Genomic DNA, 13,525 nt, shown 5'->3' with positions numbered 1-13,525 from the left:
TGCCTGGAGTCCTGCATCTCTCGTCTCCAGCTCTTACTAATGGTGCCCACATTTTAGTAGGCAAACTCGGACTTTTAGCAGTAAGTGACCTCCTGGTGAACTCAGAAGGAAGTGCCTGCAAGGACGAACACCTGAAAAGAAGGTGACCAGGGCCCGGACAGGTGGTGCTGCTGGACAGTACCTGGATCGGAGATCAAGGTACAGCATCTGCTGCAAGAAGGACAGCAGGTGAGCATCGGGGAATCAATGGGGCAGAATAAGTCTGCCAATCACAGAGATGTGTATCAGCATTTAAAATCTTTAATTAAATCCAGTCCAAGTAAATTACCAAAAGAAGAGCTTAAAAATCTTCTACCATGGACTGAGACCAACTTCCCAAATGCCAATTCTACAGCTGTTTTTACCAGAGACTTTTGGGACTCTGGGGGTCAAATTATATAATGCTATTTCTCGCTGCAACAAAACAGCAGATTTACTCCCCACTTGCCACGTGCTTGTAGAAACATTTGCTGGGAACCCCCGCCCATTCCGCCTGAACCCACCCTGCCACTTCCCTCTGCCCACCTTGGCTAGCCTCCCCAGCCACTGGTGAGGGGATGAAGAAGAGGTTGAAGAAAACAGCAACTGTGGCTGCAGTAAGAGAGGTAGACCAAACTAAAAGCTACTCTGCCTCGGAGGATGAGGGGGATCCCTTAAATCCAACACCAATAAACTCTGAAAAACAACCAGATTTGTTTCCAAATAGTCCCAGGGCTTCCCCCAACTGGAGGAGATCTTTAACCTGGTCGCTGCCACCAGCAAGAAGCACTGAGGCACCCAAAAAATCATCTCCCAGATCTCTTACGCCTGAAGCTTGCAAGGCTTTAGAGAAAATTACCGATGCCAAGTTCGCAGGCTCCAACACCATCTGCTTATCCAGCATGAACGCCTGATGAACCTTTCTCAATTTGTTTAGCTGGAGTGCCTTTCCCAAAAGGTTTTGATTATGTCACTTTTGATAAATATTGGCCATATGATGATCATCAAGTTTCCACAACTCCCAGCCCAAGACACCAAACTTATTTTGATAATTTTAAAGTTGATAAATCTGACCTTCAAGAATTAGAAATTTTAGGCTCATTAACTATGGACGCTTGTTACTTGTTTCATTTTGTGGGAAAAAATGGCCCTCATCTAAATGTTACTCCTTATCACCCAGTTTATAGTAGCATGACTTCTTGGTGTCATCAAACTAAGCTTCTTACATATGATGAACCTCACACAGATCATTTTAACAAACTTCCTATTCGATTTCCTAAAGGAATTTGGCTCATCTGTGGAGACAGGACTTGGCAAGGTATTCCCTCAAAACTAGATGGTGGCAGCTTCTGCCCTGGGACAACTTAGAATAATTGTTCCCAGTGTCAAAAAAGCAATCAAAAAGAAAAACTAGAAAAATAAGATCTTCCTTGGGGCATTATTATGAGGGCAACGGCAATAGTGATTTTCACCCTTGGAACTCTGGAAAATCAAGTGTTACAAGCATTTTTTTGCCTCAGCTAAGTTCCTCAATTGCATTGAAACAGTTAAATAAACTAGGGTGTTGGCTCAGTAAAGCAGTAAATGCCACCTCTGCTATGATTAGTGATTTGCTGACAGATGAGGAGGCAGTTAGACATACCACTTTACAAAACAGAGCTACCACTGACTTTCTTTTACTAGCACATGGACATGGCTATGAAGATTTTGAAGGAATATGTTGCATGAACTTGTCTGATCATTCTACTTCTATTCATAAACAGCTGCAAAACTTTAAGAGGTTTAGCTAACCAAATAACAACAGATGAACCAGCTTGGCTAGACAGTTTGTTTCATTTGTTTGTTTGATGGTTGGAGATTTGCACCTTAGCTGAAGGAACTTTGTAGAGTAGGCTTGATTGATTTAGTGGTGGTAATTGTAATTATAGTAGTGGTACCCTGTGCACTTCAATGTGTGCAGAGAATGATGAATAAGACAGTTTCTAGCATGTTGTTCATCAGAATGCAGAAGATGTTGGGAAGGATGAAAGTTTGACAAGAAAGTTTCACAGATATGTATGCTTGGCAGAAAGATCTCTGAATGTAGAATCTGAGAACGAAATAGAGATGGAAGCAAGTTTTGATATAGAAGAACAATAGATATCTAAATTGACAATTGCTGAGCCAGTCTTACTGGACAACAAAGAAAGCAAAGGTTAAGCTGATGTGGAAAGAGATTTTATAACTTAGAGCAAAAGATAAGCTGGCCACAAACAAAATATGTTTTTACCAAGCAGAAAGATTCCACAAACAAGACATGTCGATGTGGCAAGTAGAAAAAAAGGTCAAAGAATTCTTCACTGCATGAAAAACTGAAAAACAACTTTTAGCTTAAACTGTAACATACTAACTCATGTGATTGGATAGTATTAACCATAATATGGTAATGATAGCAGTTATGATAAGCTATAGGTAAAAGTAAAGGTATAGATTGGTTCTTATGTATTAAGATAGAAAGCAAAGAAAAGTATATAATGCAATGTAACCAAAACTAAAGGGTCTTTCAGGCTTGTCTACAGCTGGAGCTGACAGCTGTAGACGCAGGCTTTGTCACCCATGACCCTGGACTGTTGTAATATCTTGGATACAATAAACTGCATTTTGAAGAACCGCCTGGAGTCCCACATCTCTCCTCTCAGGCTCTTGCTAGCCACACTTGCTGGAGGGAGGGAGGGCAAAAAGAGTTTACCCTGGAAGAAAACATGCTTGGTGATGTTTGAGAACATTTTACTTGCATGCAGATACCAGAGTGGGGGGAAAAAAGAAAAAGAAAAGAGCATGTACTGGTTTAAAACTAATAAATCCTTCCTCTATGTAGAAGTGCAAAGAGTCATTTAGAAACAGAAGAAATGCAAATTTGATAGTAATGGTCATAAGTTAAAGGACAAGCTGCTGAACAGATGCCTGATGTGCAAAAGAATTTCAGAACTATTGCAATGCACAGTGTGTGTTCAGGTCAAAATACAGTCTTCATAGTGATACTACCTTATTTCTGATTAGTCCTTCCTCTTGCCCATATTGTGCCATCATATGAGGAATCCTGCAATTTACATCCATCTTTCTCTTGCTATCTTAGGATTTAGGTCCTGTCTGTCTCTGAGACTGGGTGATCATGGAAGCAGAATTTAAATTGCCAGTGGAGTCACATTTGACTCCACAAGAGGGAGAACTCCTCTGCCTGATGCTCTCAGGAAAAAGAGTGCTTTTAGACCTGCTTGGAGCAGTAGAACCAGAGCGATTCCTGCTCCCAGCAAAAGTCTTGAGATGTATACACAGGCTTAACTTCAGTGTAAAGTGTCAGCTACATATTCTGAGTAATATGTATGTACAACAACCTGCTGCAAGTCCAATGAAGATGAGGTTAAAGTTCAAACATTCCTTTTTCTTTATATTGCCTTTGCCTTGGTGTCTCTAGCAGCAGACAGATTTTTTTCATTCTGGCTGTTTTCAATATATAACAGCATGAATGCAAAGGATCAAGGACATCCTTTTCAGAATTTCGACATTAAGCATAAATAATAAATAAGCTAATCATAACTAATAGATAATAAATTAGCTATTTTTTGGAAATGAAAAAAATAATTCTGTCTGAATGTCTGAGTATTCCATCCTTATAGTCCCATTTTTTCTACTCTATCTTTTTGTCAGATAAAACTTAAGAAATATCCAAGTCTCTCTGCTATTTGGTAGTGAAGGAATATTTACAAAGACACTCTTGGGAAAATATAATGTTGATATCAGATGCCTGTTGACCTGATGCCAATGTGATGTCAATACATGGACAGCTTTGTTCTATATTTGTTATTTTTCTGTATCACTCTGTTGAATTCACTTCCACTTTAACTGCCTTCTAGAGCAATCCCCTAGCTCTGCTCACTTAGTGGAATACCAAGCCATCCTTGCCTTCCATCTCAGTTTATGATATCCATCTGCTGCCAGTAATTCTCTCAATACATGAAGGTACTCTTAATCCGCTCCTCCTAGTAATAACTGCAATAAACAACAGGCACGAAGTGGACAAGATATGTGTAAGAGGTAGGCAGCAAAAGGTTGCAAGAGGGGAAGGGTATGCAAATTTCATATTCTTTTATTCATTTTGCTTACTTTACTCTCAGGCAGTACCTGTATTAGTTATACTGCTTGCTACAAATCCAGATTGTAAAGAGATGGAAAGAGTACGGGAATGCTTCCCAGTTTTGTATGGGTAAGGTCAGGAAGACCAAGATGAGCTGAAGCTGAACTTAGCAAAAGATGCAAAGGGAAATAAAAGGGTTGCTGCAGGAGTGTCTGACAGAAAAGGAAGCTCAAAGGAAGTCCTATCCTGGAAACATTCAAGAGCAGCTTGCATGGGGCTCTGGGCAACCTGATCCAGTTGAAGAGATCTCTGACTCTGGCAGGGTGGTAGGACTCTTAAAAGGTCCTTTCCAACCCAAATTATTTTATGATTCTATGAGTCTGAGTCTATGAATCTTCATTATGGCTAAATTGCTGAGTGGAGCAGAGGGCATGCTGAGTTCCTGCACCGTAATTTTTTTGTCCTGTTGATATCCATGGCAATAAAATATTAAGTTCCAGGTTAGAGAAAGGATGGGGACTGACAGCTCAGCTTCCTGTGTGACTGGGAAGATGTATCAGCACAGGCCAGGGTGGCATAGTGCAGTCTCCTGAATACAGCACAGGCAATCAATTTCTGCTAATGGTTCAAAGCAGGGTGCTTTTGCAAAATCAGTTCCCTGGAAACAAGACAAAGGGCAAAAGATTTTGACAGTGAATCATCTTCATGGGTTCAACACCCTGGGCTCAAGCCATGCTGGTTTTCAGCTGCTCTGTGGCTCTACCACATTGCTTTGGTAGAACAAAATAGGCTGTAACACAAACATGGGCACTAGGAAATAATCAGCCGGGACTGATTTCTGTGTGAAGTAGAGACATAATATATATTTCTCACCCCTAAGTGCACTCTAGGGCACTGTCAGAGAAATGTTGTGCTCTGGCTAAGCACAGGTATCAGAGCAGTCCTGTGGTGCCAGGAAGATTTGAGGACAAATGACAGTGGCTTGAGAAGAGCTGAAGATGACAGCCAGGTGTTCAGAGCAATAGCATTGCTGAGGACGTGAAGAGGTGTACAAGTAGCTTTCTGCACAAAGGGAACAGACACTCAGCATCCTTCAGCCAGAACAGGAATATTCACACTCTGACTCTACCAGGATATAAATAATCCTAATGAAGTAGCTGCTGCACTGATAGACTGGAGGCAGTCAACCTTTAAGTGGTGTGAGCTATGTGCTTCTGCTGTTCCCTCTGTGAGAGCCAGCATGGCTGGACAGTGCCTGTGGGAGCAAGGAAGGACAGCAGCTAGTATTCAGGCTCACAAGTTAATTAACCTTAAAAAAACCCTGAGATGTAATAAAGCAGTGCTGAATTCTTTTCTGTCAGGCCTTTTAGTTTCTTCGTTTATTCTTTAGTTGCATTTCAAACCTTCCACTGCAATAATGAAGCATGGAAAGGTCATTTGTTCAGGTAGGTTTGTTCTTTTATTAGTTACTTTTTGGTTTTAAAAGGATAAAGTACTATAGAATCAAAAGATTCAAGTTTGGGTTTAACCACAAATACAGAACAGTTAAAAGCAGAAATGCAATTAACAATTGCAGAATGCAGAGAGCTGATATGGAACAAGGGAAGAAATCAGCAACTGGTGTGGAAGGGCATCAACCTTTCTGCAACAGCTATGCCAGCAGGAAGCCCACAACAATTTTAGAATGCCATATGCCTGCTTTTTTCCTTTCTCCTTTCATATACCAACAGTTTACTTCTTTTTATTTTCTTTCCCTTTTTTTTCCCCTACTCTTCCTTTCCTTACCGTTTCACTGCCATAACTAGAATTCACATGAGAGTGATTTTACTTTGTACAGAAGTATTAAGGACAGTGATTTCTTCTCATTGCCTCATTTTCCCCCTCCTCCCCCTCAAGATTTGCTTTAATGACTTGTCCTAATTAAGTTTAAAAACGGCTTTTTTATGTTCCCAGATTTTTCTTAGTATGATCACTTAACCTGTAAATTATAATTGCAGATTTGGTACCCATGCAGACTGATTATTATAACTGGTACCTGCTACCTCCCTTTTAACTTTCATTATATCTTTGCACTCAAGGAAGCTAAGACAGTTACATTTTAGGAATAATTAGGATACAAAAAAAATAATATATTTGTCTTTCAAGTGCTAATTGCTTTCATATAATATTGTTAACTATTAAAAAGATAATCTGCTGAGTACTGTCTGGGTATGGTAAGAATTAGACCACAGTTTGAAATTTAAAAAATACTTCTGAGCATATTAGAAATGGACCAAAACTCAAACCAGTGTTTATGAGGTCAAAAAGATATATGTTACCTGAAAACTTGGCCAGATAGATTTTCAAAAGCAGCTCTACCTTGCTGTTGCATTGATAAATCTAGTGCTTCTCACTGAAAAGATGAGCGATGGGTGGTACAGGCCTTCTTTCAGTAACTTAGCTTCCTTGAAGTCTTCCATATAATGAAAAGAACTGTATGACATCTGAGTTAAAGATTTTGTAGGCATGCCCTGCAAAGCAGAAAAAAAATCAAAACAAATTAATCTGAGTTTGGTCTAGCAAGAAAAGGATGAAAAAAAAAAGTGAAATAAAGCTCTGAAAGTCGAAATAGGATGGTTGACAAACACCATTTAAATTGCCGCTCCTTTTCATAAAAATTATGCTCCTGTAAAAAGTGTCAGACATGAAAAATTAATCAAAAAATCTTCACAGAATTTGGCTAAAGTTTTAATTGGTGAGCATTTAAGATTTTTTTTCCTTTCATTCACTCTGAACTTGGGTAAAAGGGTAGAAGAAAAGTTACTGAATTAGAAATTTTTTTTTAAGCTGTGATATTTTTTAATTACCAGCACATCACTGATACTGGGTAAAAATAGGAGCCCATATTCATCTGCTATAAATGGCAGAAATTAATGCAAATTGACATTACTCTCTGGCCACCCAATAGTATGTAAAACCAAGACACAAGGATTTAATTTATAACATTTTTTGGGTTTGCTTTTGATTGCTTGTTGTACGTCTTGTGCATTGCCCTTTCATTCACAACAGCATTTAAATACCAGCTTAAAGGTTTTAAAATGTTATTGACTTTGTATCTGTATCTTTATGGACCTATGTGATTTAATTCCAAACTTTTTTCTTTATCAGACCTAGCCTGAAAATTTTGCTCTGCGTTCTCATTCTTGAGGGTGTTTTACATTTCTGTCTGTATTCAATCTTAGGAGATGCAGATTTGTCAATGGAATGGAGAGCTGCAAAGGCATTCTATGGCCCTTGCCAACACATTGTTTCCAGCATCAAGTTTCTCTTATTTAGTTCTGTGCAGATTTTATTCAGATGGGGCTTTTCTTCCTTAGAATGAGAGAATCATAGAATCATTTATGTTGGAAAACATTTTTAAGATCATCAAGTCCAACTATTAATCCAGCATTACCACTGAACCCTGTCCCTAAGAACAATGTCTACCATCTTTTAAATAACTCCATGGATGGTGACTCTACCACCTCCAGGGATGGTGACTCCACCACCTCCCTGGGCAGCCTGTTCCATTTTCATCAAATTAAAATGCAATGCATAAAATATATTAAATGATAAAAGAAAATAAATGAGAACTACACTACTATAGATATGTAGTACAAATATATACTGTTTCTATAAAAGAGAGATATAAATAAAATGTAGAAATACATTTCAGCTACTGCTATTGTGTGAGCCATTTAATCCTACCGGTGAAATAGTTCTTGGTACCAGCACTAGCTCTGCCCTTTGGCTGTCTTATGTAGTGCATTCACAGGCTAGTACAGCTTTCCCACTGCAATGATAACAGAGACATTCTGCAACTCATCCAGCAGAGCCTAGCAAATCAGTACTATGTTCTCCCTTCCACATTTCCTTTTCTATGCAGCTATTCTCCCTTCCCAGGGAGCTTGTAAGGAAGCTACCTGTTTCTCCTACCATTCCCATCTTGGTTTTCTAATTCCTCCTTGCCCTGATGCCTGTCAGCTATCACATCAGTCTCTATCCAGCTGTATTTCAGCCCTCCTCTCCCCTTTCACCCAGTCTTGTTTATAAGCTCTGTGGGATGTGGAATTTCAGGGTTTGCACAAAGTATTGCACTTGTGATTGTTGCAATGCAGGCAGTCTTCTTAAGCTATTTGCAAATTCAAAATTCCCTATGTTCTTGCGTATTCGCAAACTTTCAGCTAAAAAGCATTCCTGACTTCTGTTATAAGCATCAATTTACACCATGGAAATAAGAAGTCACCTTGATGAAGGAAATTGTTTCCACTGGTGATCATGGTACTTTAAAAGGATAGAGACCCTGTTCTATCACAGATTATAGACATATTATGGACACATTGTCTAGATTAATTTCAAGCTGTGATAGTATATCACAGTGAGTATATCAGAGTGAGGAGTGAAATCTGCTGAAAAATTTATTTTAGCTGTTTTTACCTAAGGAGCAGCCATGTCCTAAAACAAGCAATGCTGTCCTAAAAGGAGCAATGCTCCTACAACCAATGGCACAGACCAGAAATGTCCCTTTGCAACCCAGTGAGGACCACTGCTGGGACCAGATGAAAGGGAAGTAATGACAGCCTGGAAAGGTGGGAGGGGAAAAGCCCAAATGCCAGGGAAGAAGGAGACATGGGGCTAGCAGGTCCCTACAAATGAGCAACAGAGCCATACCAGCCCTTGTTGGAATGAGTGGCCATCCCAGTCCAGATGACAGCATTCAAAATGGATTTACACTCTAAGAAGAGCCATGTTATTTAAAATTAATTAAAATACTAAGTAATGAAGCAGGACTTGTGCTAATAAATGGTAAAAAAATGGCTGAGAAAGGCCTGATATCCACTTGTCTACAGTACAGTTTCCTTCAGAAAGAAGTAGGCTGCTAGGTCACGGAGCTTGGTTTACTGATTGTATTGATGTTGGCTTACTCAACTAATTAAAATCCTCATTAGTGAACTTAACTGAAAGTCTGCTATTTTCAGGTCAGGCTTCTGCCTGCATTCATTTGTCTGATCCTGGGGTTAAAGCACATGGACTCAATAGCAGAAAATAGCTCTTCCCAGCCACCTCACTCTCTTCTGGTGCGTCCTTGACAAGACACTTGATCTGTTTGACTTTCTTCGCCAGGTTGTATATGCAAAGGCAAGAACTTCCCACTTGTCAGACACACAGGAGCTAATTTGAAAAACCTCTGAAAAACAAGGTGTCTGATAAAAAGGTATCAGTTGTATTTATTCAGTCACTGACATTAGTCTGAACAGTGTGTAAGCACAAAGAGGGTGACTACCTAAGACCCCTGAAGACTTTGTGTTGCAGCAGACCTTAAGCTGTTTACACACCAGTTGCAACAGCACTCTGAAAACCCAAGAATGAGATAGCCAGCAGTAATATTGTTGTGTGCAGGTAATACAGACTAGCTTGGTTAAACAGGGAGAGTGAAGGATTTGCACACAGAGGTGTGCAAGACTGTATATGAACACTGTTGAAAGTCAAGTACTGAGTCATCAGCTTCCCCTAAAGCACACTGATGAAATAAGTTTTCCATGGCTTACTATGTCTTTAAAGCTCTGAACAGCCTTTTGTTCTTCAGGTAATCAGTTCACAGTATACTGTGGCTGCAATGCACTTCAGGATTTCTGCCTTTAAAGAGATTGTTCTGAGCCACATATACTAAATACAACTGCCAAGATTCATGCTGATTGAAATGTGTAGTCCACAGTTGCAAACACAAAAAACAAAATAAGGAAGAAATCTTTCCTTATTTTTAAAATATTGTACGTCTATAATGTACAACATCTCTTCAAACATTGCTAATTAATACTTCATTTTCTACTTTAGAATTATTATTAATTATTATTAATTAATAATGGCAAAATGCTAGTGTAAATTGCATTTCTCTGGAAAATAAATTTTTAACAGTTGCTTTACTGGAGAATTGCATAGTATTCTCAGCTAATAACAAAACTACAGGCTTTCTGTAGTTTTCTAAACATGGGAAAAAAAGCTCTTTTCCAGAGGACAAATCTTAATACATTATAAGCTTATAAGGGGTCATCTGGAATGAAACCATTTTTCTACATCCCATTGTAGGATATAATGACCCAGATATATTCTGAAAAATGATTTCATATTTGGAATGATGATTTCATAGAGCAGAGAAATATCACTCAGGGAGGTGATGGCTTTTGAGCATAGTGGTGCCTGGGGACTAGCGTGAGAGGACCCTCAAAGGTGTTACCCTGGGAAGGAGAGCCTCTGCAGGTATGTTCTTGGGGACTGCTTGTTTTCAGAGATTTCGTCTTCCAAAAAGCACTAAGAATTTATCTCACATTATATTTGGTATTGAACATACACCATTATAAATGGCTTTCCATAATATATGTCTCTACTGGGAAAGAATGAAACAATTCTGGTGAAACCAGCTGAAAAGTATAGAAAACACTGTGGGAAGTTTTGACATGAAAGAAGACAATTTTAAAACAGAATGTTTCCGCTCAATATTTTAAAATCAGACTATGAAGTACAGGTCACAAGAGCCTTTATCCTTAAATTAGTATCTTCTAAATGCTGAGAACACCAGCATACTATGCTATTATTAAAACCTCAGGCTTTTTCATGTTTCCTGTGATTTTGTAGGATGAAAAAACAAAATGAAAGACATTTTGGAACGATATATTTCTAGATGCAAATCAGACAGTTGCACAGTGTGAATTGCTTTGGAAGTGTCTGGCTTCTACTGAGAAGTAGACAGAGAAACAACTTCAAGTTCAGGAAGCACTGGAGATCAAGAACTGCTACAATGCTCCATGCTCCTTTTTTATTATTATTAGTTTATATTCCCATGGAGAAGTGCTACCTTTATCTTCTCAAAACTCATGGTCTGCCTGAATGTCATCCCTCCTTTCCACTATTTTTAATCAATGAACCCTTAGAAAAAATTCTGCCCCAACTGCAAGTTCCTCAGATCTTTTTCTCAAATGGGACACAGTGAGAACATTTTCAGTGCCCTTTGCCAAATAATTACAAGCTCTTTTCCCTTGTGCACCACTAAGAAATATGATGCTTTGTGGAAGTTTTCCTGAAAAGCACTGTCAACTCCATCTCTACTTGTAGCATGTAGTACTCATGCTACAAGTACTCATAGCACCACTTTAGTATATTTTCCAATGGTTAATACTAAATAATATTGCTGATATTATTTGCTGTAATACTCATGTTACAAACATCACAAAAGCCAATTACCTACCTATACTATGTACTTGATGAAACTCTAGAGACTTCCCTCTTGTGGAACACTTGGTCATGTAGGAATACATAGACTCCACAACCTGGTGTACTTATGAAGTGGTTATGTATTGTCAGCGCCCGGCACAAGCAAGATATCTCTCCAAAAACTTGTGCCCCTAGCCTCAGTCTGACCCACATCTTTATTCACAAAGGTGTTCCATATGCAATACATCACACAACTTTGCCATGCATATTCAACCCCTGGCCCCGCCTGTCCTTGCCTCTCACGCTAAATAGGTCCGCGCCCTTCTGGGCATGTGTGGTTTGCTGAGATGGTCCTGCAGGGGTCTGTCGGTGGTCCTGAGGCTGAAGATTGTGGTCTTCCTCATGACTGAACTCCTGAACTTTTCTCCTTTGCGCGTGCGCTTTTGGTCCTTTGGTGCTTATCTGAGTACTTCTGTTAGTCTTGATAGGCTTGGAGACAAAGGAGCCCCTTTATCTGGGCTCTTTGCATCCTTGGTCTCCTCCAGTATTGTTCTTTATGCAAGAAGCTTCAGAAATTTGCATTTTTCTATGCCCCTTGTACCATGGCAGAGGTTTCTTAAGTAAAATGTTAAAATTCAACACATAATTCTACAAGCTAAAATTTAAATGCTTAATTCATTTTTTTAACTCAAGTGAACTCCAAAACATCTCTATTTTATAGGGACAGAATATACAGCTGGAGCTTCGGGAAACAAGCCTTTGAGGAAAATATTTGGCTGAAGGAGAAGATATCATGAGACAGTTTTATGGGAAGCCAGGGAGAAGTGGATTGTAAATCTTTACCCAAATAGAGGAGGCACAGTTGTCTGGTTAGATAGAAAGATAATTGGTACCAGAAGTGAAAAAGGTTGATGAATATGAGATTAACAAACGTAAACAAGGCTCATACACACTGATCATCATGTTGCACTCCTTCCTAAATAAAAGGATTTAGGGAAAAGGTGAAATGTAACAATAGTAGCAAATCCTCCCCCACAGAGTGATTCATAAATGTTGTTTTAACTACAGTGCAATCAACATTCTTGACAAATGGTGATGCAGACTGTACAAAAGCTAATCTTAACATCATTTATGCTCTTTTTTTTTTTTGTTAGGACTCGTTTTTTAAAAAGCAAGGGCACATTATTAATAATGATATGCATTTCTATTATTAATACTATATTTTATTAGACTGCGACAAGTAGAAAAAGAGGTCCAACTGTTGGACATGCACAGTGTTGAAATAGTGTAGTGGTAGCAGATCATCAAGCCCTTGTACATGCTTCCCATTTGCAATTTTATATGCTGGAACACACACAAGCATTGAAAGATGTGTTAGAAAATAATCCTCTTTTGAAATAGGGCTCTCCAAATCCTCCCTTCCAATTGTACAGGCCCCAACCTCACTAAACTCACTAGGAGAGGCAAGTTGCCTGTGGCCAAAACAAACTAAATGTATTTAGGCCCTTCACAAATACAAAACTTGACCAACATCTCTCCACTACCAGCACAACAAATATGCCTTAACACAGAACAATCAAATCCGATGCCTGTAATTCTGGGGGCTTTTTATCAGGTGCATTGAGTGCTCTCAGGGTAACTATGCAGGTGAAACTAAGCAGCTACTGGGCAGCTGAAAGAATGAACATTCACAAGTAAAGGACAGAAGTTCCCCAGTTATCAGGGAGAGAGTATGTCTCACAAGATAATCACTGCATTTTGAATATCTTAGGCCAGACCCTCGAGGATTCCTACAACATTTTCCAAAGAAAAGCTTGGGTGCTTTCACAAATCTGCTGGATACCAAAACCCATGAATTCACAGTCAGTGCTTCTGTGAGAGAAAAACCTCCCAACCTTCCCCTTGATGTATCTCTTCCTCAGACTCTTCTTTCTCTTACTGTTGCTTTCTTTAACTTTCCCTTTGAGATGGTCTGAGCACAACTAATGTGACAATGTGCTCAACTTGTACTTAGCTTTGAAGACTTCTGCTTCTATTTCAGACCTGAAAAAGGACTCACATGCCCAAAAACTCATCTAATTTTGCCAGTGATACAAGCTGATCTAATAAAAGATACTGCTTTCAGCGAGAAAATCTGTCTTGATTATGTCTTTAGGCTGTCAAAAC

The sequence above is a fragment of the Anomalospiza imberbis genome, chromosome 1 (assembly GCF_031753505.1).
Source record: "Anomalospiza imberbis isolate Cuckoo-Finch-1a 21T00152 chromosome 1, ASM3175350v1, whole genome shotgun sequence".
Classification (NCBI taxonomy): Eukaryota; Metazoa; Chordata; class Aves; order Passeriformes; family Viduidae; genus Anomalospiza; species Anomalospiza imberbis.
The sequence above is the reverse complement of the archived record's forward strand: the minus strand, read 5'-3'. Positions refer to the sequence as shown.